Source organism: Hakea prostrata, chromosome 11 (assembly GCF_041222555.1).
Source record: "Hakea prostrata isolate BN-2017 chromosome 11, UWA_Hpros_2, whole genome shotgun sequence".
NCBI classification, from domain to species: domain Eukaryota; kingdom Viridiplantae; phylum Streptophyta; class Magnoliopsida; order Proteales; family Proteaceae; genus Hakea; species Hakea prostrata.
In genome coordinates this window covers 22173469-22186886 of record NC_142610.1, presented here as the reverse complement: position 1 = coordinate 22186886, position 13418 = coordinate 22173469, and positions in this window count along the sequence as shown.

The window sequence follows — 13418 nt, the reverse complement described above, 5'->3', positions numbered from 1 at the left end:
GACAACAAGTGTTGTACGTACGTACAGTTTTCATTTCAAAAACTAGTTTCACCTTTAATCGAAAACAAGTCTAGAGATAAGCTTTCATATATATATATATATATATATATCTACAGGATATGGTCTGTGGGTTCGATTAAGCAGGTTGAATATTTGTTCTAATTCAGTCTGGTTTCATCTCGTTTACCATGGATTTTTAAATCATGAATTTTCTTTCATTTTAATCTTGATTTTGATTTGCTCTGGTTAACAATAGGTTTTAATTCAAGCTTTCTTACTATCAATTGTTCGTTTACTTTGTATTGTTTTTGTTGGTGAGATGTCTAGGTTTTAATTCAAGTTTTGTTAAGAATCAAGTAGACTCACTAATTGGAACCAAATCTAAATCTCTTCGGATTTTCATTCAGTTACGGTTTCAATTTGATTCAAGAACGGGGTTCCAAGTTGCAATTTGATCTTAAATATGGTTTTAATGTCAATGAGGGGTTAATCTAGTAGTAAAAGACCCGCACTCCCACGGGGAGTTCGTGGGTTCGCACCCACTCAGCGGCATATATATAAGTAAACATTTAATTTCTGCATTAATATAAAAAGCTGCCCTGAGGATGTAATCGTGACTAGCACAAGTCTATATATATATATATATATATATATATATATATATATATATATATATATATATATATTTAGAAAAATAAAATTAGAAAAAAAAAAAAAAACAATTCAAATCCATTCTCAAACCTTATAGGAATTGTTCGAATCTTTTTGAATATATTAAGATATGAATGCTTTAATTGTAAAGGTCATGCTTTAAAGGTCATGTTCCAACCATGGAAGGAAATTTCGCGAATTTCGCCGAAATATCGGCGAAATTCCCCAGTTCGCCGGTGGGCGAAATAAAAATGATCGAAATCGATATCGCAACTTTTCGCCGGTCGGCGATTTTCCGGCGAACAGCACCTTTCGCCGGAAATCGCTGTTTTCGCCGGATGCCGTTTTCCCGGAATCGCCTTTTGCCGACACCTTGGTGTGCCGTTTATCTTTTGACTCGATTCTTCTGTGGTGCGGGCCGTCTTTACCTTCGTTATTCATTCATTCTTCTTCTTCTCTCTCTTTCATCTTGGTGCCCCTGGCTCTGGGCACTGATTAGCGGACGTTTGTTTGGTTTCCTATTTTTCATCTCTGATCTCATCGTCGGCAGATGCCCTGCTGCGGCTCCATGGTGGTGGTGTGGCTGTTGCGTTGTTTCATCTCGTGGGAAACTCCCTGCTGCTGCTGCGTCTGCAAGAAAAGAGAAGAACTGAAGAAATGAAAGAAAAAGAGGAACACAAGTTGATACGCTGGAAACTCCCTGCTGCTGCTTCGTCTGCAATAGAAGAGAAGAAGTTAAGAAATGAAAGAGAGAGAGGAACGACTACGACCAGCTTTTTAGATTAAAAAAAATAATAAAAAAATGAAATTTAGGATGGGCTTTTGTAACCATCCACGTGGTTGCTCATTCTTCTTTTTGTCAAATCAACATTTAATGCATTTTTCACTTTCCCCAGCCATTTTGCCTTTTCATATTTTGTATTTAATGCATTTTCCCCATCGAGACTTTCACCAAATTTCGCCGAAATTTTCGGCGAAATTCGCCAATTCGTCTTGTTCGCCCATGAGCGAACCACCGAATTCAACCGAAATATCGTTCCTTGGTTCCAACCACTCGTTTCACTTTTTTTTAACTTTTTCAATAATATAACTGTAAATAAAAAAGTTTATAGTGGTCGAAATATTTTAATTTTTATCATACCCTGCACTGCACTGGGCTGTGTAATTATTGCACGGCACTTTCGGCTAAAGCAATAGCTGAAAATTTAAAGTCACGACTCACGAGAGCAAAAAATTTATACAAAAATGAGTAGTTGAAAATTTTCCATCTTCATCATTTTACCTTACACTAATACACTGTGTTGTATAATTATGGCACAACGTTCTTTTCTCAATAAGGTCAGCATGGGAATTTATATAGTGCAAAAGCTTATTATTTTGTACATGGCAGCTTTGGTTTTATGACTTTTGGATTTTCTGTATGAATGTTCACGTGCAGTGTACGATGAAAATTATTGAGGATTCTGTCACGTTTAACTTATTTCAGTTCTAAAAAAAAGAAACCAAATACCATGTGAAAAATGGAGAACGAAGAAGAAGATAAGAACGAGTGACAGAGTGACAGCTCTCATTTCATTTGTAAGACTGCTGCCCCTTTATCTCTTTCTTTCTATGGACCACAAAGCTCAAATTTCGAGAACATGGATAAGGATCCATGTAAGATCTTCTCTGATAAATTATTGGAGGGTTTTGCTTGTAACATACGTAATTATTGTGCAACTCACTATAATTGGCGGTCGAGATTTACTGTCTGGTCCAAATTTAATCTGGACCGTTTACTTGTGTGGTTTACTTGAGTTTTAACAATTTGTATGTGAGTTAATTAAACGGTCCAGATTTAATCTAAACCAAATAGTGAATCTGGCTAATCAGTTGTACTAAACAGTGCATTAATTATGCTACTCCTCAGCAAAATCCGATCTTATCTAATCTGGAGAACGGGGCTAATAGCCCAAACAAGAGGATGCCATCTCATCATCGTTGGCACTTGGCAGCATTATAAAGGTGCCAATTCATATGGGTTCAGTTAGAAAAAAAATTTTGATATAGTTTTGGTTCTAAATAAGGGTAGTGTAATTTGAACCTAACACAAGATATGAAATGTGGAAATCTTTTCGTCAGCCTTAATGAGCGTGAGAGAATGGGGGCATAGCAAGTTGGGTAAAGAGGATCTCGACATCTCATTAGATTGAGTTGGGTTCAAGTCATTGCGAATGTGGGCAAATGAAAGCATGGCAGGTTGAGTGGAGAAGATTTGATAATTGTACTATATCTAGCAAAGATTTATTGCCCGCATGGGTACAAATGGGGACAAATCTGAACCATTCATGGGTTATGCATCCTACACTGAGTCATTGGGTCTCATATCCCATGGCAAGGTGGTGATTTATGCCCACATAAACCTAGGTTGTAATGATAATATGAAATCTAATATGTAGCTATAGGGAAATTTGAATCCAAACCAATCCCCCCCCCCCCCCACTCCCCCACCCCCAAAAAAAATACAAATAAGATGTGAATATGGTGATACCCCTTTCCAAAAAAATTTATTATTCAATTAAATATTAGCAAAAAATAATGAGATTAATTTTCTATATTTTTTAATGAATATAAATAATACATAAGAAAATCAATTGTAGATGAAATAAGAAAATCAAAACTAAAAAGAGTAGAAAAAAGTTGTTTTTATTTTTTATTTTTTATTTTTTATTTTTAAATTTTATGAAAAGAGCAATAACATTAATATTCAAACACCTATAAGATGTTCCTACATTAACTACTAGACTTATATCCATTAGTCATGGGTTCAACCCTTGCAAAAGATAAAGCTCCCTCTGAGGATGTATGCAAGGTTCGTGTAAGCTGGCCCGGATGAACCTCAGTCACTAAAAAAATAATAATAATAAAGAAATAAAAATTAAATATATGAAAAAAAAGTTTTAAAAAATCACGTATTAATATATTTTAAGTTTATATGAATGGGTACTAGGATTTGAGGGCTATTTTTCATTGTATCGAGTTCAAATTTTTATATGAATGGGTACTAGGATTTGAGGGTTATTTTTCACTATATCGAGTTCAGATTTGCTGCCCGCATGGGTACAGATGGGAAAAAATTTGAACGAATGCATATTACAGTGCCAATGATGGGTTAGTTGAGCGGTTAAAAGCACAAATTCCCATGGGGAGGTCTTGGGTTCTCACCCATCTGGTGGCACCTCTATTAGTAATATTTCGCTCCTCCCCCCAACCCCTAATATAAACTCGCCGGCCACCAAAAAAAAATGCATATTACACTAGGTCATTGGGTCTCATATCCCATGTGAAGTGGTGATTTTGTCCCCACTGAAACCTAGGGTTGTAAATGGGTAATATGAAACTACATTTACAATGAAATTTTCTTCTATATTTTTTACAAAAATAAATAGATAAGAAAAATCAAAAACCAAAAAGAGTGGATTCTTAAATCTTGTCCTAAATTAATGGATAACTGAAATTTTGTATTCAACCAACATTTATACACATTTTGAAATTTTGTTTCAAACCTCACTCCAGCAATAGTTTATGCTTTTGGGATTCTTAAGATGGAATGAGAGGAGATGGAGGAGAGAGAAACTCTAGAGAAAGAAGCTCTTGAGAAAGATGGTGCGCCTAAGGCATCAAGTGTTTCGGCGTTGCAACCTTCGGAAAAGGCTAGTAATGGCTTCACTCAGATGGTGGGAGATCTTTTGCAAGGGTGGTAGGGACTTCGATTAATTATGCCTAAGATCGATTCCCTCCCATCTCCTATGCTGGCAGGATCTTATCGGCGTATTGTTATTCATCAAACTGAGTACGAGCTGCAGCGTGTTCAATTTCGTTTCTCCTTGATTGGGAGGGTAAACTTTCGTCAGACGACAATGGATGCTCTACGTGATCTGGCATCAAAATCTTGGAAACTGAATCAAGGAGTTTTTACATTCTTTGGGGAAGGGTTTCGTGATTTTTCAATTTAGATGTGAGGAGTATTTGACGGAAGTTTGGAGACGAGGTGTCTGGAATACTGGCAATCAACTGATTTGTTACCAACATTGGCGACCGGATTTTAACATTCATGCTCCCCAACCTTCTGCCAAACTGATTTGGATTCGCTTCCCTGATCTTCCTCTTGAATACTGGCACGCCAAGGTATTACTCTCTATTGCCAAGACGGTAGGTCGTCCAGTTTCCTTAGATCGTCGTACTCGTCTAGGTTCTGTGGGACATTACGCTAGAATTCTAGTGGAATTAGAATTGGAAGCAAAGCGAGTGCTTGAAGTTCAAATAAAACGCCTTGAACCTAGTTTTACACGTGTTTTCAGTTTTATTTCAAAAGGTGATTTATGAGGATGCTATTCAAAGATGCTTTCGATGTAATCGAGAAGGCCATTTGGGCCGAAATTGCACTATTAATATTCCTTCTGCAAAAGAGAAGCATGTTCCTCAACAACTGGCGCATGAAGATGATATTCAGAATAAAGGTCCTACTTCTATTAGGACTGCAAAGTCGCTGGAGGTTGAGGGTGAAAGAAATTCGTCTTCTTTAGTGGTTCATACGACTTTAGTGGAGGCAGGTTTGGTGGATTATACGTCGGCCAATGGGAATTTAGATAATTCGTCTTTAAATCTAGAATTATCTGCTAATGAGGTTTTGGATTTGGGTAAGAATTCTTCTCCGAATCAGCCTTCTTGGTCTCCTACCCAGGACAACGACCCTTTTGAAATTCAAAAAATCCTAGATGCGGGAAAGAGTTCTAAACTACTTGGAAACCCTAATTTGAGGAGTTATCAAGTGGGCCCTAAAGATGAATTGGGGGTTAGTGGTTCGGCCAACAATTTTGAATTTAAAAAATTCTTAGATGCGGCTAAGAGTTTTAAATCAATTGGTAACTTTCCTCTGTGGAGATAGTGGGACCCGCAAATAAGAATAAAGTTTGTGGTTCGGCAAATACGTGTGAATTTCAAAAAATCCTTGATGCGGGTAAGAGTTTTACTCACATTGGTAACCTTCATTTGGGGAGTTCTCATGTGGGCCACGAAAATGGATTTGAGGTTAGTGGTTCGGCCAACATTTTTGAGTTTCAAAAATCCGTAGATGAGGCTAAGAATTATAAATCAGTTGGTGAATTTCCTTTGAGAAATTCACTAGTGGGACCAGATAAGAATGAAGTTTGTGGTTCGGCTAATTCATTTGAATTTCAAAAAGTCCTTGCTGTGCGGGTAAGAGTTCTTATCAAATTGGAAACCTTTCTTTGGGGTGTTCATTGGTGAGACCCGATGCTAAAAAGGTAATTAGAAATTCGACCAATGAAGGAAAGTGTTTAAGAAGGAGCTCAATGGGGGTTGATGTGGCAACTAGGGAGGATGATTTGGAATCTAATGGGACCCATCAGAGTTTGGCCAAGCTGGAAAGTGATGGAACGCTGCAATTGGAAGTAGTTTTTCCTCGTCGAAAGCCTAGTCGTCCTAAGAAGGCTCATGCAGTTTGGAAAGTGTTAACAAGTAAAAGGGGTTATATAGCAAAGGAATTCAAGAAAGTAGATGCAGCTTTAGAGAAAGTATCTACAGTAAATAAGAGCCTCTCATTGAGAGAGGACAGTGGTGCTATGTAACTGTTACTATGAAGCTTTTTTTTTGGAATATTCGTGGCATTGGTAATACGTCTAGGAGGAGGGCTCTTAAACTTTTGTTAATGACTCATCAACCAGACATTTTGTGTGTTACTGAACCAAAAGTGGATGTCAGTAAGTGCCCAATTCTAATGGTTAATAGTTATCAAATGTGAGTAAGAACTAGTGAGGAAAGGTGTATTGCAGGCAACTATTGTTGCGGGTTTTATGGATATTTTATAATAGACTTGTTTGGGTCGACTAAAGAAGAAATGGACCGATCAAACCTTGGTTGGACCACGAATAAAACAAAGGCACTAAGCAAAGTATACAATTTGAATCATATCCAACCTCCTTAAAGATAGGGATAAGGATTCCGATCAAGTCGGGTTACTCCTAGAATTCAGATTGGACTCCACAACTATAATCCAAGTAATACTGTCTTGGCGGAAAAGATTCCTCGCCCTAGGAAGCTAGCAACAATTACTGAGTTCTATTCGAACTCCATTACTGCACAGTTAAGGTAACCTCTCCTAAGATCTATAAATACCCACATATTCATCATTATGAGGGAGACACTCTTGAGTTATTGAAAACATTGAGAGATTGAGCTTGCTTTCTTTGTTCGTCTGAACTAACTTGTTCATCGGAGACAAAACTCGAACCACACCGGTCGAGCACGTTTTTGTAGATTCGAGCGTTCGACCAGGGGAGACCGAATTCTGCAACAACAGTGGGTGAGCAAGGTTGGTTCCTCTTAAGGTTCTATTATTGTATTTTTTTTTCTTTTTTACTTTATAAAATGATCTTTTAGCGAAAAAATTGAAATTTTGTGTCAAAAAAATAAAATTAGAAAAACCATTCAAATCCTGCTAAATTTGTCTCAAACCTGATAGGAATTTTCCGAATCTTTTTGAATATATTAAGATATGAATATTAATTGTAAGGGCCATGCTTCAGTGTCCCAGCACAATAAAGATTTTGATGTCAGTCATTCGTTTCAACTTTTTTTTACTTTTTCATCAATAGAATTTTAAATAAAAAAGTTCATATAAAATTAGTGGTCGAAATTTCATCGTACCCTGCGCACCGTGCTGTGTAGTTATTGCACGGCACTTTCGGCTTAAGGAGTAGCTGAAAATTTAAAGTCACCGGAGCAAGAAAATTATACAAAATGAGTAGTTGAAAATTTTCCATATTCATTATTGTACCTTCCACTGTGGTGTGTAATTATTGCACAACAGTAAAGCAACGGCTCGAAATTTAAAGTTATCATAGCTTCTCTCATTTATACCCTTTTCATTAATTAATAGGTTCTTTTCTCAACAAGGTCATGGGAATTTACATAGTGCAAAAGCTTATTGGACAAGGCAGCTTTGGTTTGATGACTTTTGTATTTTCTGTATGAATGTTCAGGTGCAGTGTACGATGAAAATTATTGAGGATTTTGTCACGTTTAACTTATTTCAGTTATGGTCATTCGTTTTTTGGTTGAGCTGCTCAAAAAAAGGAGAAGCCAAATACCTTGTGAACTACCATAAGAAGAAGAAGATAAGAACAAGTAGCTCTCATTTGTAAGACTACTGCCCCCTTGGTCTCTTCCTTTCTATGGACCACAAAGCTCAAACTTCGACAACATGCATAAGGATCTATGTAAGATCTTATCCAATAAATTATTGGAGGATTTTGCTCGTAGCATTTGTAATTAATACGCAACTCACTACAATCGACCGTCAAGATTTACTATCTGGTCCAAATTTAATCTGGACTGTTTACTTATGTGATTTACTTGAGATTTAACAATTTATATGTGAGTTAATTGAACGGTTCAAATTTAATCTAGACCGAATAGAGAATCTGGCCAGTTGGTTGTACTGAACAATGAATTAATTACGCTGCTCCTCAGCAAAACCCGATCTTATATAATTTGAAGAACATGGTTAGTAGCCCAAACAAAAGGATGCTATCTCATCATCGTTGGCAACATTATAAAGGTAGTGATACTTGACAATAGGGGAATTCCTCAGAGTGATTGTTTTAGGTACTAAGGTTCAATCATAAGTAAAAGAGGTGATTTAGAGGATGGGGTTTCCCAAAGAATTAAAATAGGGTGGACGAAGTGAGAGGTGTGTCCGGGGTCTTGTGTGATCGGCATATTACATTAAAGCTTAAAGGAAAATTTTATAGAACCATTGTTTTACCGGCTATGATGTACGGTACAGAGTGTTGGGCTGTTAAAAAAGAATCACATAGATAAACTCAATGTAATAGAAATGAGGATGCTAAGACGGATGTGTGGCAAAACTAGGATGGATAAAATAAGAAATGATCATATTAATTAGAGTTGGTTTGGGAGTTGCTCACATAAGTGATAAGCTTCGAGAAAGTCGTTTGAGGTGGCACAACCACATTCAACGGAGACCAATAAATGTTCCTGTACGGAAAAGTGATATAATCCAAATTGAAGGAACTAGAAGAGCTAGGGGTAGACCTAAGATAACTTTAAGAGAAGTGGTGAGAAAGGATATGTACAGTTTAGGCCTTGTTTCTAGCATGGTCTCGAACAGAACTGATTGGAAGGCAATAATCCATATAATTTACCCCATTTAGTTGGGACAAGGCTTATTGTTGTTGTTGTTGTAGTAGTTTTGCTTTGGGTTTTTCTCGGACCCCCGGGTTTGGTCCTTCCTTTTGTCCAAGTTCTCCTTTGCTATGGCTCTCCTGGGTTTCTATGATTAATTGGACAATCTTTTTGTGACCTCCCTTATGATGCATGGTCGTTTTACATAGACAACTCTTTGCTTTTAATCTTTTTAATTTATATTCAAGTGTCTTAAGATTTCAAATTTACAAACTTATACCCTTTGATTAAACACAATGAAATCCCATTCCCACTCCTCGGCCACCTTCCAAGATATTAAGATCCACAAAATCCTGGGCTGTTTGGTTAGATGGTCTGTTTCAATATCTGAGATTTCAAATCTATAAACTTCAAATCTTGAGTCTATTTATAATTGTGTTTGGTTGTGGAATGATATCTTGGTTCATCCTCTATTTGATCGCGTGATTTTTGTGAATGTGCAATGTATAGTTTTTTGAAATCTCGTTTCACCCTTACCCTAAATCTACAAATTCCGTTTTAGTGTATGTGAATCTATGAATTCTGAATCTGGAGATTTTTACAACCCGGGTATATTCGTTCTGAATCCTAGATTTGAAATCTCCTGGATTCATGTCCCGGGCCCTGCTATTTCTTGAAATTTCACTGTTACTTCCACAATGTACGAATCTGAATACAGAAACCAAATAGAGACTCATTAAGAAGACATTTCACTGAAAAAACTAAACCTAGAATATCCAGGAAGAGTAAGGAAGACGATTTCCCAAAATCTAAACCAGTTCGATCAATTTTAGCTTCCTGGATTCCTTCTCCAATTCAGCTTCAGACCGATCTGCTAGCTTCTTTTTCTCCAGTTCGTCATCTGTGAGATACCCATCAACATAATCATTGGATTGAACTTTCTTGAGATCAACCCTCAAAAACTCAGATTCAGAAACAACAGATTTTAATTTCTTGATCTTAATTGACCTCTTTAGAGTCGCATTCTCATTGCATTCAAGGTCAAAACCCATATCCCTCTTTTCAGGATTTCGTTTACCCACACATGGTGATCTAGAAATTAGTATGGGAAGAGCGGAGATCAACATAATTCCACACATCTACGCTCAACATAATTCCACACATCCCTAAAAAGATACATCAAGTTTATAGCTGCCTGTTCTTGTTCTTCATCAATCTCCAGAACATAAGAAATTATGAAGCAGTAGTAGTATTTTCGGAATACCTCATTGTTTTCGATTTCTTCGGATGCATAGGCAGGGAAGTTCAAACGTCATCAGTTTGGGTTTTCGTTAACAGCTTTTGCCTTACTCCATTAACCCATGAATGATCATTATCAATGCTATTAAAAACCCTCCCAATTTTCGGATGACATCTCATATGACCATACAAAACTTTCCACGATTGGAAGCCTTTACCACGTTCTCTGCAAGACATTGAATCTTGTCTAACCATCAAACCCACATGCTCCAAGTGAATCCGAAACCCACCCTGTTTTTCGAAGAATTCTTTGGAAAAGTATAAACCCAAATTCTTCAAAACTTCAAAACCCACAAAGCTGTTGGTGATTGCTTTTGTATCGTGATCACGATCAAGCGAGCACCGCCAGCTGAGCTTTCCCGTCTGTAATGGGATTTCATTGAGTTTCATTCTAAGGGTATAAGTTTAAAATTTGAAATCTTAATACCCTTTGAATATAAAATAAAAAGATTAAAATTAGAATTATAGTTTGTCTTTTTATGTAAAATCTTGATCATTCCATCATAAGGGCATTTTAGTCATCAAAATTATGATTTGTCCTTAATTAATCATTTTTAAAAACCTCAGGGGAGTCATATGCGGGCTTTTTTGGACTAAAGTGCATGGACCCCTCGGGGGTCCGGTGTTCCCTTTTGCTTTCTATATGGTATAGGGCAGAAATAATCATCAAAGAAAAGAAGTTTAAGATTAAAAAAATAATAAAAAAAAAGAAAAGGGGAAATGGGGTAGGGTGTTCGGGGTGAGGGAGGTGAACAAGGGGAGATCCCATGAAGAGCCAAACCGCCATTAAATTTATTCAAGATCCAATGTATTGTCTGTCAAATGGGAGAATAACACTAGGAATAGGCCACAATTTTCTAAGAACATCAGCAACCCCTAACAGGTTTGGAGAAAGGGCAGGAAAATAATAGATGATGATGGACACTTTCAGTAGAGTTCTAATATAGAAAGCATTGGAATTTAACAAATTCATTTGGAAAAGATATTCTTAATTAAGAAGAGAATTTAGTCATTGGTTCTTCAAACAGTGAATTGATGTCAACTAAACTCTTCTAAATCATGAAACAATTAGGGCTCTAGATAAGAAAAATATTTTCTTTTGGGGAAGAGTTTGTAACACATTGAAGTTTGAACCAATCCTGGCTACTTTTAGGTCTTAGAAAGATATTGGGAAGTTTACTCCAAATTTCAAGGGGAGAATGGGGATAGTAAGGCTGGGACAAGCCTTAAGAATGAAAGATACCACAGAAAGATGTTAACACACCAATAGGGTGTCCATTATCTAGCTAGAGCTAAGTGTCAAAACCATCATCAATGTAAGTTTGAATATAGTCTGAAGCTAAGTATCTATGTTTTAGGATTTCCCTTCAGGTGCAAGAAGCATTTGCAGTGCAAAGTATGTTTCTAGATGGGGCATCCTATCAACCCTTGACCAATGAGGGTGTGGTTTATTTATATCTTCTTAATATCATTAAGTCTCATCCATGTCAGTAATTGATTTGTATTTTTATTTAATAATTTGATTTTGAGTATGAATACATTTTAGACTGTGCCTTACGAGATTATATTGATTTATTAGTATATTTTCTTTGAGTATAAATATGTATTTTCTTAGATTATGTTTTATGAGATTATCATGATTTACCAGTAATAAATCTCTTTCTTAAATATACTAATATGTTCTATGAGCATGAATATGTCCTTATATTTGTGTTTTATCTGATTGTTTGTTATTGTATTATATATCAATTTGATAACGGTCTATATTGAAAATTCATTTTCCCATATGATATTGCACTATTTGCATATAATTCATCAAGATATGTCATGATTATAATATCATTATGTGTGATGTTGAGTTAATGTTTAAACTGTGTAATGTATGCAGACCACGTAACGACATGGAACATACGTTAATTCCAAAACATTCGGCTAGAGTAGATGGATGTTGAGCTGTGTAATGCACACAAGCCATGTAACGGCATGAGAAATCCTATCGATTGTAGACCAGTGTATGCATACGAGATAATAGTTGTGTTTTGAAAGAGAATGTATGATTAGGGTTGTGTAATGCTTGCAGATCATGCAACAGTATAGAACGTATATTGAGTTCAAAACATTTGATTAAGGTAAATGAATGTTGGGCTATGTAACGCACGTATGCCATCTAACGGCATGAGGCATCCTATCAACCCTAGACTAATGGAAATATGATTTATTTATATCTTCTTAGCATTATTGAGTCTCATCTATATAAGTACAAAAAAAAAAAAAAAAAAACTATTTATCTAGGTTGTACTTGCTAATTTTTTTTTTCCTAGAACTTACCCATTTCTTCTATAAATTATGGAGTTAATTAGAGGAATGATGGACATTTTGAGGTTGAAGACCAAGATCATGTCTACTATATTTCTTAGAATATATTAATTTTGGAAAGTTCTATTAATTGTAATTCTTGTGATTTAAATGTTTATTTAGATTTTATTAGAATTGTGAGACAATTCATAAAAGTATTTCAGATTTATGCTTGAATAATTTTTTGCTATGATTTGTTGTGTTTTTTTGTGGATTTCTATTTATTCACATTGTCTATTGATAATTCTCTCAGTGTGTTTCAGTTTACTACCTAAGTTACATTGTTCCAGAGAATTTGTATTAGAAAATAAAATTCCAAAAATCATTTGAACCTGATAAAATCCATTTGAAAACCGATAGGACGTTACATGAATCTGTCTAAATATATTAGGATGTAGGTATGGTAAAGCTACTATCTAATCCAAATCGATCCATTTACGTCCCCACCAATGCCTATATGGATTGCTAATCTAAACTCAAATGTATCCGTTGTAAGAGGTTACTCAAAACATCCAATGAGGATAGGATTTTTTTCTAACCATAGGTGAAGGAAGACTCAATCCCATTGCATTTTACTTGTATATATGGGCTAGAATCTTATGGCAGATATTCTCTGTGTGAAAGAAAAAAGTTGGATGCGCTTCTCTAGTTTTATGATATGCGTTTGGCTTCAAGTGCTGTGCAACTAAGCTGCCTACGATCCAGATGTAAAGTGTGAATCTTGACCACCCTTTTTTTGGGGGGGGGGGGGTTTTCATTGGTGTACTTCAAAAAGTTAAAATAAAAAAATAAAACCAAAATGGGTGGTTGAGATTCACCACCAGAATTGATCTGGACCATAGACAGCTCAGTTAGTGTGTAGCACTAAAGCTCAACCCTTCATGATATTCTTATACATAGAAATT